Source organism: Eriocheir sinensis, chromosome 40 (assembly GCF_024679095.1).
Source record: "Eriocheir sinensis breed Jianghai 21 chromosome 40, ASM2467909v1, whole genome shotgun sequence".
NCBI lineage: Eukaryota > Metazoa > Arthropoda > Malacostraca > Decapoda > Varunidae > Eriocheir > Eriocheir sinensis.
In genome coordinates this window covers 11160359-11172858 of record NC_066548.1, presented here as the reverse complement: position 1 = coordinate 11172858, position 12500 = coordinate 11160359, and the positions used below count along the sequence as shown (strand labels likewise).

At 42.4% G+C, this 12500-nt stretch overlaps 1 long non-coding RNA gene across 1 annotated transcript in view; it reads left to right on the top strand.

The window, feature by feature from the left end:
• LOC127009357 (uncharacterized) overlaps positions 1-12500 on the top strand; it is a 60317-nt gene that overhangs the window by 39435 nt on the left and 8382 nt on the right. Inside the window, exon 2 of the long non-coding RNA XR_007761890.1 lies at positions 4776-4829. This is a non-coding gene — a long non-coding RNA (uncharacterized LOC127009357). The remainder of the gene's footprint in view (positions 1-4775; positions 4830-12500) is intronic.

Genomic DNA, 12500 nt, shown 5'->3' with positions numbered 1-12500 from the left:
TGGCATGATTGGCTGAGTGGCGGCAGCTGGACCCCCGCCCCCCTTTCCTCCTCCCCCCCCCACCCACCCCGTACAACCTTCGTCATATCGCTAACTTAATTAAATAACCTCCTTCCCGACCCTCTTTTTAGCGCCATAACCCGAGGTGGGGCGGCGAGAACGGCCTCGTAATTACCTCTGGGGCGGCGATGGTATCTTGGAGTCATTAATGTTCGCCCCGAGATGAGTGTTTAGGGCGAGGACGGGGCGAGGGGCAGGAAGGGAGGGCGGGGAGGCTGAGTCAGGGAGAGCCACGTGCCACCATAGCCTCGGAGAAACGGGAAGGGAGAGGAAGGAATGGAAATGTATAAATGGGATGGGAAGGGAAAGGAAGGGATGGAATGGGAAGGGAAAGGATGGGATGGGAAAGGAAAGAATCGGATGGGAAAGGAAAGTAAGAAATGGGAAGGGGAGATGGTGAGATAGGAAAAGAAAGAATGTGGTGGGATGGGAAAGGAGAGGATTAGATGGGGAAGGAAAGGATGGAATGGGAAAGGAAAGGATGGGATGTGAAAGAAAGGGATGGGATGAGAAGGAAAAGAATGGGATGGGAAAAGAAAGGATGGGGTGGAAATGGAAAGAATGTGGGATGGGAGAGGAAAAGATGGGATGGGAAAGGAAAGGATTGAATGTGAAAGGAAAAGATGGGATGGGAAAGGAAAGGAAGGGATGGGATGGGAAGGAAAAGAATGGGATGGGAAAAGAAAGGATGGGGTGGAAATGGAAAGAATGTGGGATGGGAGAGGAAAAGATGGGATGGGAAAGGAAAGGATTGAATGTGAAAGGAAAAGATGGGATGGGAAAGGAAAGGAAGGGGAAGGAAAAGAATATGATGGGAAAAGAAAGGATGGGGTGGAAAGGGAAAGAATGTGGGATGGGAGAGGAACAGATGGGATGGGAAAGAAAAGGATAGGATATGAAAGGAAAAGATGGGATGGGAAAGGAAAGGAAGGAATGGGATGGGAAGGGAAAAGAAAGGATGTGATGGGAAAGGAAAGGATAGTGTGGAAAGTGAAAGGATGGGATGTGAAAGAAGATCGGATGGGAAAGGAAAGGATGGGAAGTGAAAGGAATGGATGGGATGGGAAGGAAAAGAATGGGCAGGGAAAAGATGGGATGGGAAAGGAAAGGGTGAGATGGGAAAGGAAAAAAAATGGGATGGGAAAGGAAAGGATGGGAACTGAAGGGAAAGGATAGAATGGGAATGAATGGAAACGGAAGAGAAGGGACGGGAAAAGAAGCGATGGGAAAGGATTGTATGAGATGGAAGTAAAAGGGAAGGAAAAGTAAAGGGTGAAAATGGAAGGGAAAGCAAGAGAAAGAACGGGAAAGGAAGAGATGGGTAAGGCAAGGATACGATAGAAGTGAAAGGGAAGGGAAAGTAAGGGATGAAAAGGGAAAGGATGGGAAGGAAGGCATGTGATGTAAAGGGGTGGCTGCTGGTCATGTGTCGAAGTGGTGGTGATCGTGATGGCGTGACGACTTGTGTAAATGGAAGGGAAAGGTCTGGATGGGATGGGAGGGACGGAATAAACTGTTAGGGGTAGATGGTGGTCATGTGCGTGTGTGTGTGTGTGTGTGTGTGTGTTTACGGCAGTTTTGTGTTTGTGACGCCTCTGGTGGGCGAATGGTGCGCGGTGTCAAACTTTTAGGCTCAACAGAGAAAAAGAGCAGCGGTGTCTCCTTACATGATTCGCTAATAGGATAAGAAAGAGTCAACCAAAACACATTATGGATCATCAATTTTCAGCGTCATATCACTCTCCTTCGCCATATGGGCAAATGAAGCATTAAGAGTGTCTGTCGCCTCCGCCAGCCAGTCTGTCCTACACAGAAGACATGATTAATGGCACCAGAGCGTGTGGATCTCTCCAGATTTTGCACATAAAGGTCACTGCATTTTTTCCTTGCCCTCCAGATAAAAGGAAAACCCTCCAAAGTCGGACCTGAGACTGTACAGCCGCCAGCCAACATCAATAATAATTAAACGTAATCCTTCTCTTATCTCTGTTTGCCTCTGAGCTTTTATTGAATAGGTTAAACATTTTACGGAGCAACAAAATGTGCTGGCAGAGGCGCGAAAGGATGAGAAAAACACGCCGGCTGCGGCTCACGCCCCGGGCCACACAAGGGTCGTGTTGGCCTGAGTGGCGGGCGCGGGAACGGCCTTTGCAGCAGGCCCGAAAATACACAGTGTCACGTGATAAACTCCGCAGCAGCTGTCGAGGGCCGCCGCCACCCGCTCACGTGTGTGGCGGACACAGACAATAGGCCGCAGAACACCCAAGGTCTGCCCCGGCGCAGTGCTGCTGACTGTGCAGCGCCACGTATACGTGTGGTGCTTGGTGCTGAAGCCGTCACGCGTCAGCATGGAAATCAAGAACGTATATTGAAGAGAGGACAGGGTGTATGGGTGTATGCATATGTATCTCTGTGTGTGTGTGTGTGTGTGTGTGTGTGTGTGTGTGTGTGTGTGTGTAAATAATATATATATAAATATATATATATATATATATATATATATATATATATATATATATATATATATATATATATATATATATATATATATATATATATATATATATATATATATATATATATATATATATATATATATATATATATATATATATATATATATATATATATATATATATATATATATATATATATATATATATATATATATATATATATATATATATATATATATATATATATATATATATATATATATATATATATATATATATATATATATATATATATATATATATATATATAATACACACACACACACACACACACACACACACACACACACGAAAGAGAGAGAGAAAAAAAGGCTGCCAGACAAATAGATCAACATGCAAAGAAAATGAGCTAAACGAGCCCCACAGCCTCAAAGCCATCGGTCTCGCTAGACACCGGCGCCGCTGGGTGAGCTACGGGAGCTTGGCCCTCCTGTGCTCTCGTGGCAGGGAGGGAAAGGCACTGATCTTCGCACCACTATGTCTTATATTCTGAACGTTACTACTACTCACGATGACTGCGTTTTGTCATTATCTTGTTGACCTTCGTAAGAAACTGCATACGATATTGCTATCACGTCCATCCATTTGATTATCGATGTACTTATCTTTTTCGTTTTTTTATCTTCATTATGTTTGAATTTATTCATTCCTGTGTTTGTATTTATTTTCTATATATCATATATTTATCACTTTCGTTAACAGGCCTCATTTTGTTAATTTATCATAGGTTTTTTTTTTATTCATGTTCCAATCTTTTTCACTATTTTATTTTATTTATCCTTTTTTTGCAGGGTTGTTTTCCGGTTCCGCTTGCATTGAAAAAACTTTAGTCTCCCTCCGCTCCCGTGCGTGTGTCGGCGCGGACGAGCGCGGTGTCGCCACTCTCCAGCTTAAAAGGTTTTGTCCCGCAAGAGCAGCACTTTCATCTCCAGCGCGGCGGCGGCACTGCGTATTTATTTTTATTCCAAGGGAGGAATTCTTTACTGCCTTTTATCCTCGGCTTAATTAAACTCTGAGGAGACTGATTTGTTTCTGGGTTTTCTAGCTGTGGTAATTTTTTTTCCTAACTCTACAAAGTTACTCGTATTCTTATGTGTATGTAATGTAGAATATGCTATTGGTTATATCTTTATATGCTAGTGTCTATCCATATTTTCCTTGCTACTAGGTTATTCCCGTTTATCTAGTTATTTATGTATTTATCAATATCTATTCGTCAATATATGTATTTGTTATCTCTTTTTCTACCTATCCGTCTTGGTACTACTCATATTTGTTTTGTTATAACCCTAAGCAAAAATAAAGTCACTTTACTGAGCTTTGTAGCCATCACTCATGTCTGTTGGCCAAAATTCGGAAAGGAAAAACATCCTTAGAAAGATTTCATTAGCCTTGTCATTAGGCCTAGAAGCTGAATGAGCTTATCTATTCCATTAGAATTTCAAGAAACTCAATGCTCTGTTGCCTTCGAGGGCAAATAGCGTGGCTTTAGTAGATTGATGAGACGGGGTATCGTCTTAATCATGTCATCCAGAGATGACGCGCGAGTACGGTCAACAAGTAACATGATCAACATTTCGAAAATGTATGCGGATAATCATTAAGGATGTAAATGGCAGGCAGTGCTATAAATTTGCCGGATTTTTTTTTATATACATGGGAATGTATAGGGAAGGAAGCCGGTGGCTCTGGGCTGGTCAGTGCTATAAACATTGAAGACACAGATATAAATATATCTATTTAATTCTTGATAATTAAGACGCATATCAGAGTCTTGAGCGTTGCCCCTCTCTCGCCCCATCTCCATATGTATGGCTAATACCAGCTCCTCGGTGCCACCCATGGTGTGTAGGACTCAGACACTCTTAGAGCTACTAGCGGCGACCACCTGCTGCGCCGCGAACAGAAGCATAATTTATGAGGCCACAGACCTGCGCAGCGATGAGCCACAGTCCCCTGGTGTGCCGCAACTCAACACTAACCTTGCAGAAAAAAATGTACAGCAAGTGTTAGGCGTCCACACACAGACGTCATGCCTGGACATGGACCTGTCCAGCGCTAACATGAGACGCTATGCGAGGAACTTCTTCTCAAGCCATGTGTACCTCATAGATTTATGTTTTCTTAATCAGTTATGCAAATTTATACTGGAAATTCACCCTAATTATTATCATTATTTATGTCTTTATCTTTCAATAGGACACAGGCGTAGGAGACCTGCCGCCCCTTTACTGCCCCACCCGCCCTGCACAGGTAAGCCATCACCTCACCTGCTACTACTACTACTACTACTACTGTTACTACTACTACTACTACTACTACTACTACTACTACTACTACTACTACTACTACTACTACTACTACTACTACTACTACTACTATTATTACTACTACTATTACTACTACTACTACTACTACTACTACTACTACTACTACTACTACTACTACTACTACTACTACTACTACTACTACTACTACTACTACTACTACTACTACTACTACTACTACTACTACTACTACTACTACTACTACTACTACTACTACTACTACTACTACTACTACTACTACTACTACTACTACTACTACTACTACTACTACTGTTACTACTACTACTACTACTACTACTACTACTACTACTACTACTACAATATATACTACTACTAAATAAATAAATAAAAAAGTAAAATAAGATCACTTAAAACAATAACAATAATTCGAAAAAAAGCGTCCAATAATGTGTGGATAATGGTGATACTACTACTAATAGATATTATATAGTCGTAGCAGTAGTAATAATGATAAAAATAATAATAATAGTAAAAATAATAATAATAATAATAATAATAATAATAATAATAATAATAATAATAATAATAATAATAATAATAATAATAATAATAATAATATTAATTATAATAATAGTAATTATAATAATAATCATTATAATAATCATTATAATTATCATAATTATAATAATCATTACAACAACAACAACAACAACAACAACAACAACAACAACAATAATAATATCATTTTGTTATATAATGCTAATAATAATGATGCTAAATAATAATAATAATAATAATAATAATAATAATAATAATAATAATAATAATAAGGTAACAATAGTAATGATATCAAATACTGTTACTGTTGTAATTATCATAATTATTTTATTATTATTATTATTATTATTATTATTATTATTATTATTATTATTATTATTATTATTATTATTATTATTATTATTATTATTATTGTGTGTGTGTGTGTGTGTGTGTGTGTGTGTGTGTGTGTGTGTGTGTGTGTGTATTATTATTATTATTATTATTAGTAGTAGTATTATTATTATTGTTATTATTATTATTATTATTATTATTATTATTATTATTATTAGTAGTAGTAGTAGTAGTAGTAGTAGTAGTAGTAGTAGTAGTAGTAGTAGTAGTAGTAGCGGTAGATGTTGTGATATAGTTTAGTTTTCGTATTATGTAGTAGTAGTTGATGATTAATAATGAGGAGATTTTTTTCTTTTTTTTTTCTGTATGTCACTGAAACGGCAGCGCGTGTGGACCAGCCGCGGAATTGTGTCGTAACCTCTCCCCGCCTCGCCACGCCCATTGGTTAGGCCTAAGCACTCTAATACCCACAAGGCTGGCTTCAGCGACGGTATTTTCAAATAAATTTTACGTTTCTGCGAAGAAAAGGGAAGATCTTTTCTATGTTATCTTAAATTACACCACCCGCAAGTCTTATCGGAAGGGTAAGATGCTGAGTGTTTGTGTAGGATACGCGTCTACGTGTGTGGACGGTTCTCTGCTAGGATTGCACTTACACTCTTTCGTTTTCAAGTCTTGCACCGTCCTCAGTCACCCGGGCTGCAGGGGGGATAGGATGATTTCCCCGCGAGGTGTGTTTGTGCGTATGTGGGCGTGCGTGTGGCTGCTTCACCCTCTGTCAGCCATAGTGTGTGTGTGTGTGTGTGTGTGTGTGTGTGTGTGTTTGTGTGTGTGGATGCAAAATTCATTCCAAACCAACATTGAAAAAATAGTGAAAAAAAAGTTAAACGTGTCAGTCCAACCAAACACATTTATGAGTACCAAAAACTATCCGTCATAACTCAATATCACACGTTCCAAGATAAACACACACACACACACACACACACACACACACACACACACACACACACACACACACACACACACACAACAATACTCATCCTATTTGTTATATCCATTCCCTTTCACACACGCACCCGCCTGGATCCACTGCCTAACACACCCACGTGGCCGCTCTCCATGGGGTCGCGCCTCTAATACAACTAATGAATATCAAATAAATCCCCGACAGATGGAGGCTTCGTTTCGTTCCGTCCCATTCTCTTTTGGTGGGGGAGAAGGGAGGGTGCGGGAGAAGAGGCAGAAACGAAGAGAAGGGGAAGAGGGAATGGGGAGGAACAGGTCACGAAAGGAAAAGACAGAAATGGAGAGAGGAGAATGAGTAAAGACAGGGTAAGAGGGGACGGGGAGGAATAGATCACGGGAGTACTGTAAGAGGATATGAATGGGAAGGAGAGGAAAGATGGGAGCGAACGAGGAGGAAAGGGTTAAACACAAGATAGAAGAAGGAAGAAGAGGAACGGAGAGAAGAAAGAGGATAAGAGTGAAAGAGAAGGGTAGCGGAGAGGAGAAAGGGGTTCGGAAGGGGAAGGGAGTGAAGGGAGGAGGAAGAGGAGGGAAGGAAGGGGATGATGTATGGAGCAGAAGGATAATGGGAGGGTTATGGAAAAGGGCAGAATATGAACCATAATGGATATGGGATCAGAGAGAGAGAGATTATTAGTGTGTGCGTGTGCGTGTGTGTGTGTGTGTGTGTGTGTGTGTGTGTGTGTGTGTGTGTGTGTGTGTAAAATCTAATATCATGAGAAAAGTCTAATACTCGTCCTCCTCTTCGTCCTCCTCCACCTACGCCTCCTCCACTTTCTCCTCCTCCTCCTCCTCCTCCACCAGCACTTCCCCCTCCCCTGTCATATTTTTTTTATGATCTTTGAGAAAATTAAAAAGCATGTTTTAGTTTATTAAAGTAATTTTGATTTTTTCTAGTCAAGTTAATCATGAGTTAGTTGAATATTCTGGCCGCATCGTGTTTTTTGTGGAGTCGTTATGAATGAATACTATCTTATTGCTTTGTAGCTAGTGTTTTCATATTATTATTATTATCATCATTATTACTATTATTAATATTGTTGTTGTTGTTGTTGTTGTTGTTGCTGTTGCTGTTGCTGTTGCTGTTGTTGTTGTTGTTGCTGTTGTTGTTGTTGTTGTTGTTGTTTCATCAACTGGCTCGACCCCGAAGTCCGCCCCAGCCTGGCCGAGCTGCGGGAGATGCTGCAGGCGGCGCTGGCGGAGGAGAGCATGCACTAGGTGGCTGAGGGACGGAAGACATTAAGTAAACTCTGGGACGGGTCCTGCCCCTGGTCCCCTGTTTACACGAAGGACATAGAATTACTCGAGAGAGAGTACAGCGACGCGCTATGAAAATGATACCAAGATTGAGGACTCGACATTATGAAGAAAAGAGATGGCTGCGGAGGGGACTTAATACAAGTCTGTAAAGATTCAAACAAGTTCAGTCATCACTCCAAGCTTTTTGCGCATTCAGGTCATCCGAATATAGAGCGCAACGGTCAAACAATTCAAGCGAAGCGATGTAGTACGGATATCGGTAGGAGTTATTTCTCAAAGAGTCGTCCGCCACTGGAACAGCTTCCCTTCAGAAATAGTTAGTGCGGAAACGCTTGACTCCTTTCAGAATCGCATTGATCGTCACTTTGCTGCGTCGGGAGTGAACTGAATGTATGCACGAGTACGTACAGAAGTGCTTTAATCTTTTTCCGCAGATCACTTAAGTGGCCAACGGATTGATTAAATCACAAAAGTAGGCAGCCTCGTAGTGAGCCAAAAGGTTTTCTGCTGCCTGCTCGTCCACGTTTCCATGTGTCCTCCTCCTCCTCCTCCTCCTCCTCTTCTTCTTCCTCCTTCCTCTTCTCCCCCATACTTCCTCGGATATTCTCTTGCTGTAATTCTTTGACCCTTGATCGAATATGATAATTATTATTACTAATGCTTGAATGTCATTACTTCCCTCTCCTCGTCCTCCTCCATCTCTTCCTCCTCCTCCTTCCTTCCTTCTCTATATGTACGCATTCTCTCTCTCCTCTCTTCCCCTCTTCGCCGACCCCTCCTCTTACACATACATATTTCCCCTTCTTCTACTTCCTTTCTTCCTTACATCAATCATCTCTATATGTACGTATTCGCTCCTTCTCTCTCCCCTCTTCTTCCTTTCTTCTCCAACCCCTCTCCTTCCACGTACATATTTTCCTTCCCCTCTTCCTCCCCTTCCCTTTTTCGCTCTCTCCCAACGTGTATTTCTCCTTTCATTGCACTCCTTATCCCTTCCCGTTCTCACCTCCCCTTTCATATTAGTATTCTCCTTCCCCTCTCCATCTTCTTCCCTTCTGCCCGCTCTCGCCCTCCTCCCCTTCCTATACTGTATTATATCTTCCCTCGCCTGAATATGCTCTCCATTAACCCTTCCATTCACTGTTATCCAATTCCACCTCATCCTTCCTCTCCTTTTTAATCGGTCGTCTTATGCGCGTTGCCTCTATTTAGGGAGAGTCCGCCTATTTGTGTAAGCCATTGAAAGCTGCTTATGTGCGTACTTGTCGGCGTATACTGTATAGAGATAGGGTGTGTATGCCTTTTTGTGGATGTCTTGCAGTGTTTATTCTATGCGTACTTATTGACGCACTGTTTGGAATTAACGCGTTTCCCCCTATTTGTGTGTCTATCAGTGCTTCTTCTATGCTTATTTAATTGGGTCATACTATTTGGGGCTAGAAGCAGTGTGATCGAACTGGTCTGCCATGTATGCAAAACATCATAAACACTCCATTTTTTTTCAACTTCCCGGGTACTTTTTTTTGTTTTCGATATAAGTGCGAATTGGAGGCATGTGTACAGAATGGTCACTTGTTAGGTTTTCTTTACAGGATGAGCGCTTAGTGGACTTTGTTTTCAGTCTTTGCCCTTGAGCTGCTTCCTCTACTGTAAAAAAGAGTTATGTCCTTACCATGTCCCCTTCCCCTGCCAAGTCTCTATTCCGGGTTCCCAGCGTCACGTGCACACACACACACACACACACACACACACACACACACACACACACACACACACACACACACACACACACACACACACTCCTCCCCTGCATCCCCTAAGCGTGGCCGTTCCTCTCCTCTCACTCTTATCGCGCAAAACATTGACTTCCTCCTCAGCCACAATTTATTTTCCCTTGTTTTCTGCCATATTCCTCTCGCCACCCTCCTCCTCCTCCTCCTCCTCTTCCTCCTCCTTAACTCTTTCTCTCTCTCGTTCCCTTATCGCCACCAATCACCCTTCACCCTTTTTCCTTTTCGTTTTTCGTTATTTCCATCCCGTCCGTCCTTAGATCCTCCCTTATCCCTCCCTGTTGCTTACTTCCTTTCTTCCGTCCTTCCTTCTCTCGTTTCCTTATTCGCAACATTCTTCATCTTTCACTCTTCTTTTTTTCACTCTCTTCCATTCCTTATTTCCTCCCTTATCCCTCCCTTTTACCTTCCCTCACTTTTCTTTTATATTCGTATTTCATTTCTCTCTCCGCTTCCCTTTCCCCTCTCCCCTTTCTGAACTCCTCTCTCGCTTCTATCCTCCTTTTCTTGTTCCCCCTTTATTTTACTCCGTCTCTCTCTTTTCCCCTCCATTTCCTTCCCTCCATGTCCTCTTTCCTACTCTTCTCCTTTTCCTCATTTTCCCTTCCTCGCTTCTGTTCTCCCATCATCGGCTGCCAATCTTCCCTCTCTCCCTTTATATATTTTTCCCCTCTTCCTTCCTTCCTCCCTCTTTTCTGCCTCCCACTACCTTTCTCTCCATGTCCTTACTTCCCTCTTCCTCCCTTCCCTCCTTTCGTCCCCTCTTCATCCTTCCCTTCCCCCCCCCTTCCTTTTCACCCATCTCCCTCCCTCCCTCTATGTCCTCTCTACCCCTTCCTTCATAATTGCACTCTTTCCCTATTTACATATTTTTCGGGGGGTCGGCGGCCGTTTTCTATTTTTTTCTTTGCGCGGTTTCCCCTTTTTTGATGGGTAACTGTGATAAGGCGTTATTTACTGTAATGAGTGGCGGGCTGGTGGCGGCCGAGGCTGTGTGAGTGTGGCATGTCGGCTTGTGTATGGCTGGCGCGCCCTTCCCCTTTTCTCCCACCCTCTCTCTCTCTCTCTCTCTCTCTCTCTCTCTCTCTCTCTCTCTCTCACACCACGGGTTTCTGTATAATATTATCGTATTATTTTAGTTTTGTTTCACTTCTTCCGGCTGTTTTGTCCCTCCTTCCATCCTCTTCTCTTGCTCCGCTTCCTCCTCGCTCTCTCTTTCTCCCTTCTGGCCACTCGTCTTCCCTCCTTTACGCTCCTTAACTTTTCTTTCTCTTTCCCTTCTCCTCTCTTTCCTTCTCCTCCTCTTTCCCTTCACTTCCTCTCCCTCGCGCTCTCCTCCTCCTCCTCCCTCGCAGCGATAGTTTAGTCTGATAAACTCTCATTTCCGCATAATGGAAATATGGCTGGGCGTGTCAGTTCTCCTTTTCCCCGTAGCAGCTTGTGGCGTCGAGCATCCTCACGCGATTAACTTGGCCCGAGAAAGGACAGTATTATGTGCTGTGGGGGGCGATAAGGATGATGCACTGTGCTGTCTTGCCGCCGTAACCTTTTTGTCCGGCACCTTTGTTTTTGATATAGCGCTGTCGATGATTTTTTTTTTTTTTTTTTTTTTTTGCGTGTCTTCTTCCCTGAAATAATTATTGTCTTTCGTGGCTCCATGTTCTGTGTTTCAGTGTTCGTCTTATATCTATATTTCATTTATTTATTTGTATATTTAACTCCCTGTCTCCTGTTTTCTTCGTCTTATTTTCACGTTTACTTTTTACATTTTACTTTGTATGCGAAACAATTCCGGTGTGAGGAAGTGACAGAAGTTTTCATACAGATATGACGATAGCGTTTTCCTTGGGAGGATGAAGCGCATAATTGTAGATGGTTCTAAACTTTCAAGAAGGGAGTATCAACACACCTCTCCATTCGATTTTGACTCTCTTTCGGTTACTCTATCATTTACTTGCTGGAGCAGTGCCAGTGGGCTTTTTAATTTCCTCTATATTGTCATTGAGTACCCTTCTTTTCTGTAAAAAAAAAAATGACACCCCGAGATTTGAGTTGTCACAGTGGCGGGTTTTACAATAGCTTTTATTCCATTCTCTCTCTTCTTTCTTCTCTCTCAAACATGTAAGTGACTAATATTAGCAAAGTAAATCATTAATCAATCATGGCGGATGACCTTTGTATCTTCAGGTTGACTCGGGGAAGACTTAGTCGCGTGATTGTACAAAGATGAGTTACGTTCATATGCATTGATAAAAGGGAAAAAGAAACAGGCTTCGGTATTTCCTCGCATCCCTTTGTTGTGGTGTTATTTATGCGTTATCTATCTGTAAGTAAAATTTCTTGTTCTCTGTCTGAAAGTGGACCGAAATGAGGGTCGATGATGAGTGAGAAATGAGGGTTCCTTCCTGTCTTTTTTAGCACACCTCCACGCCATTACGCCGCGCCATTCCAATTAACCCTGCCACCTCAACCCTATCTATCAAACATTATCCACCTCCTTCCCCTCCCCTCCCCTCCCACTCTTCCTCTTCCCTCCCCCTCACCTTCCACCGTCACTGCACTCCTCCTCTCCTCCCCCTATCCTCCCTGCACATGTTTACTTCTTCTCTTCCTTACTGCACTCCTTCTCTCCCCCACACATATCCTCACTACACACCTCCCCTCAC